Genomic DNA, 5239 nt, shown 5'->3' with positions numbered 1-5239 from the left:
AAAAATAAAGTGTGCACACAAAAGAAACCCTTTTCAGTTCTATGAGCTCAATTGTTCTTTGATGACAAGAGTTCAGAGATGTTCAACATTGGGGCCCATATGAGTTTGGTTTCCGTTTGTCCTTCCACCATGAAGAATGAATCAAGGGAAATGCCTACGTTCAGAGTCTCGATCCTGAACTGGGAATCTCTAAACCCTGGAAGTCTCTGGGATGTGAAGAATCGATGTGATTCAATATCCCTCTGTGGACTGGGCCTCCCCCGCGCCTTTTCACCTCCTCCACCTGTAGATAAGCCAAACATTTCTCTCAATTACTATTCAGTAATAAAATCAATTGCTTAGGCTACAATGAAAATAAAATGAGGTCATATTTCAGTTAACCCCTATTGAAATATCTAAACCTCTATTCAGTTTGTACAACCGTTCTTAAATTTCCTCTCTTAGGTATCAAATGTATATAAATCCCTTTCATGTACCAAAAGCACATTTATATTAATAGGCAACCTTTATACAAACAATGCATTTCTAATTCAAGTTGTATGGAACCTTAGTAACATTAACACTATCCTAAATATAACTGCATAAATTACATGTAAACATCTCTCAAATTGTATTATTTTCCCATAACTTAAGCTACAGTGTTGTAATCTAGAGGCATTAAGACTTGCTTGCTTATTTATCTCTCCCTGTAACTGTAGAAAGAATGCACTAAAAATTAGCCTCTTTAAGTTAGCTACTTCACCATAAACTCCAGTTAAACAGTTAAACTCACAATTTGTACTAACATTCATTCAACAAAATACCCACAGCTAGCAATAGTGTTGAAAAGCAACATTATACTTTCCATAACCAATAGATATAATCATTAGCCTTTTTACAGGCAATATGCAGTAGCTAGTCTGCTAGCCTTTTGTGGCTAATTACACTATTAGCATATGAATACAGCACCTTAGCTAACCCGTTAGCGTAATGCTATTAGCACCGATTAGCATGGATGCTAGCAAACTCTAGTGTTAAGGAGTGACTCACCATTTTGCTGCCTATAACTCCGTGACGATAGTTGATTCAGGCACAGCTCTCTTTCACTCTATTTACAACAAGGTATAGCCAGTATTAGATAGTATTTAGTATGTAGAATTGACTTATTTCACTAACTGGCGTTCTTTCTATCTTACTGAGTGAATAACGGCAGCATCCTCCTATTTACCTGAAAGCTTGAAACACTTTGATGGGCTTGTAAATAAGCCAATGGGTGAACTTGGGTCCGTGAGCTGACCAATCAGATTTACGTCTCCTCACATCCCTTTTAGCGTCTGCATCAGAATGTAGGAGGCTGCCATTATTCACTCAGTAAGATAAAAAAGAACGCCAATTAGTGAAATAAATCAATTCTACATACTAAATACTATCTAATACTGCCTATACCTTGTTGTAAACAGAGCAAAAGAGAGCTGTGCCTGAATCAGCTATCGTCACGGAGTTATAGGATGTAAAATGGTGAGTCACTCCTTAACACTAGAGTTTGCTAGCATCCATGCTAATCGGTGCTAATAGCATTAAGCTAACGGGTTAGCTAAGGTGCTGTATTCATATGCCAATAGGGTAATTAGCCACAAAAGGCTAGCAGACTAGCTACTGCATATTGCCTGTAAAAAGGCTAATATAATGATTATATCTATTGGTTATGGAAAGTATAATGCTGCTTTTCAAAACTATTGCTAGCTGTGGGTTTTTTGTTGAATGAATGTTAGTACAAATTGTGAGTTTAACTGTTTAACTGGAGTTTATGGTGAAGTAGCTAACTTAAAGAGGCTAATTTTTAGTGCATTCTTTCTACAGTTACAGGGAGAGATAAATAAGCACGCAAGTCTTAATGCCTCTAGATTACAACACTGTAGCTTAAGTTATGGGAAAATAATACAATTTGAGAGATGTTTACATGCAATTTATGCAATTAAATTTAGGATAGTGTTAATGTTACTAAGGTTCCATACAACTTGAATTAGAAATGCATTGTTTGTATAAAGGTTGCCTATTAATATAAATGTGCTTTTGTTACATGAAAGGGATTTATATACGTTTGATACCTAAGAGAAGAAATTTAAGAACGGTTGTACAAACTGAATAGAGGTTTAGATATTTCAATAGGGGTTAACTGAAATATGACCTCATTTTATTTTCATTGTAGCCTAAGCAATTGATTTTATTACTGAATAGTAATTGAGAGAAATGTTTTGGCCTTATCTACAGGTGGAGGAGGTGAAAAGGCTACGCAGGGGAGGCCCAGTCCACAGAGGGATATTGAATCACATCGATTCTTCACATCCCAGAGACTTCCAGGGTTTAGAGATTCCCAGTTCAGGATCGAGACTCTGAACGTAGACGGATTTCCCTTGATTCATTCTTCATGGTGGAAGGACAAACGGAAACCAAACTCATATGGGCCCCAATGTTGAACATCTCTGAACTCTTGTCATCAAAGAACAATTGAGCTCATAGAACTGAAAAGGGTTTCTTTTGTGTGCACACTTTATTTTTTCAGTTAGTTTATCTGTATGTATGCCATATTTCTGTGTATATTAATACCACTTTACTTGAGGTCAAAGAATATATTTGTTACACTGTCATAATGTTGTAATGACAGCAAGTCTTATCTATGATATCTTAATGACAAATACAAATGGTATCAACTTTACTTGAGGTCAAAGAATGTCTTACACTGTCATAATGTTGTCATGACAGCAAGTCTTATCCATGATATCTTAATGACAAATACAATTGGTACCACTTTACTTGAGGTCAAAATATGTATTAGTTATACTGTCATAATGTTGTCATGACAGCAAGTCTTATCTATGATATCTTAATGACAAATACAATTGGTACCCACTTGAGGTCAAAATATGTATTAGTTACACTGTCGTAATGTTGTCATGACAGCAAGTCTTATACATGATATCTTAATGACAAATACAATTGGTCACCAACTTGAGGTCAAAGAATGTATTCGTTACACTGTCATAATGTGGTAATGACAGCAAGTCTTATCTATGATATCTTAATGACAAATACAATTGGTACCACTTTACTTGAGGTCAAAGAATGTATTTGTTACACTGTCATAATGTGGTAATTACAGCAAGTCTTATCTATGATATCTTAATGACAAATAAAAATGTTACCACTTTACTTGAGATCAAAGAATGTATTTGTTACACTGTCATAATGTTGTCATGACAGCAAGTCTTATCTATGATATCTTAATGACAAATACAATTGGTACCACTTTACTTGAGGTCAAAATATTTATTAGTTACACTGTCATAATGTTGTCCTGACAGCAAGTCTTATCCATGATATCTTAATGACAAATACAATTGGTACCACTTTACTTGAGGTCAAAATATGTATTAGTTACACTGTCATAATGTTGTCATTACAGCAAGTCCTATCAATGATATCTTAATGACAAATACAATTGGCACCACTTTACTTGAGGTCAAAATATGTATTAGTTACACTGTCATAATATTGTCATGACAGCAAGTCCTATCAATGATATCTTAATGACAAATACAATTGGTACCACTACTTGAGGTCAAAATATTTATTAGTTACACTGTCATAACAGTGTCATAACACCCAGTTTTGTGAAATTTCCTGTCAGACATCTATCTAAAAAAGTGCTAGAATTGGTCTCTAATCTTGCACATCTAATTATAATAATCATTAGGTCAAAATGTCATGAATACAAAAAGAGGTGAATTTCTGTTTATGTCAAGCTGTCATGACAAAGACATCCTCTGGTAATGTCATCCTGGTTAATGTCAAGTTGTCATTACAAAGACATCCCAAACTAATTTAATGTCAACTTGTCATGACCAAGACAACTTCTGGTAATGACACTTTGATTAATGTCAAAGTGTCATAATCAAGACAAATTTAATGTCAAGTTGTCATGACCAAGACAACTTCTGGTAATATCACTTTGATTAATGTCAAGTTGTCCTAATCAAGACAAGCCCAACAATGTTAACTTGTCATGACAAAAACCGAATGACACTTAATGACAGAAGTCCTAAACGTTCATGACTTGTTTATAAGGTTTATGACACATTCATGACAGTGTCATGTCATAGTTATGACAGTGTCATGTCATGGTTATGTCGGTACTGTCAAGTAAAGTGTTACCGTATTTTCTATATATTTTTTTATAGTATATCGAAAAAAGTGATAAAATTAGAGAATGTCAAAAAAAGTGATAAAAAATTCACAATATATTATGACGTAAAAGGTGAAATAAAAGGTGATATAAAATATAAAAGGCGATATAAAAGTCATAGTACAATATGTTGAAAAAAAGTGATTAAAAAGTCATAGTATAGCATCACGATAAAAGTCATACTATAGTTTGTTGAAAAAGATGACATAAACGTCATAGTATAGCATGTCGAAAAAAGTCATTGAATAGTATATCAAAAAAAGTCATATATCGTATATAGAAAAAAGTGATAAAAAAAACATCATAGTATAGTATGTCAAAAAAAGTGCTAAAAATGTCATAGTATATTATGACGTAAAAAGTGATAAAAAAAAGTCATAGTATAGTATGTCAAAAAAAGTGCTAAAAATGTCATAGTATATTATGACGTAAAAAGTGATAAAAAAAAGTCATAGTATAGTATGTCAAAGAAAATCTGGAAGAACATCCAAACTCCACACAAAAGTCATGCAATACACACTCCAATATAAGCCTTTGCAAGACAATGCATGTATGGAATGTGTTTTCATACACAATTAATCAGTGGATATTACTTGATAATTGTCGTCGTTCAGGGCAGTCAGGGTGTATTTTTGGAGCTGGGGGAGTGAGCCAACAGAGAAAAAGATCACATTCCTTTCTCTCCCTGTTAATTTTTTATGAGGAACATCAAGCCAATCTTTTTTTTTTCTCTCTCTGCACTGCATAAGAATAAATTACATTATCCCACTGCTGTCTCTTTGTGGGTCTCTGAGATGTTCACATGTAATCTCCACTATCTATAAGTGTGTCATTTGGATTTAGGCCCTGCTTAACTTGACTGTGGCGCAGTAAATATATACATTTGATCCCAGAGTTGTTCCCTTGCAAAATCCAGATTAAGCTGGTCTTTATCCCTGCTGTGTTCCAGTGTGCATATCCACAGAGCAGTGCTCTGTCCTCCAACATGTGGTGACCCAACACACTGCAGAGACAGCT

General features: G+C 34.4%; 1 long non-coding RNA gene across 1 annotated transcript; it reads left to right on the top strand.

Moving 5' to 3' along the window:
• The first annotated feature begins 1187 nt into the window (after positions 1–1187).
• On the top strand, positions 1188–2512 carry LOC120567131. The gene is made up of 3 exons (XR_005640524.1): positions 1188–1350; positions 1440–1497; positions 2251–2512. It is a non-coding gene; the product is annotated as an uncharacterized LOC120567131 (long non-coding RNA).
• Positions 2513–5239: the final 2727 nt, after the last annotated feature.

This window comes from Perca fluviatilis, chromosome 10, assembly GCF_010015445.1.
Source record: "Perca fluviatilis chromosome 10, GENO_Pfluv_1.0, whole genome shotgun sequence".
NCBI classification, from domain to species: domain Eukaryota; kingdom Metazoa; phylum Chordata; class Actinopteri; order Perciformes; family Percidae; genus Perca; species Perca fluviatilis.
This window is presented reverse-complemented; position numbering and strand designations above follow the sequence as displayed.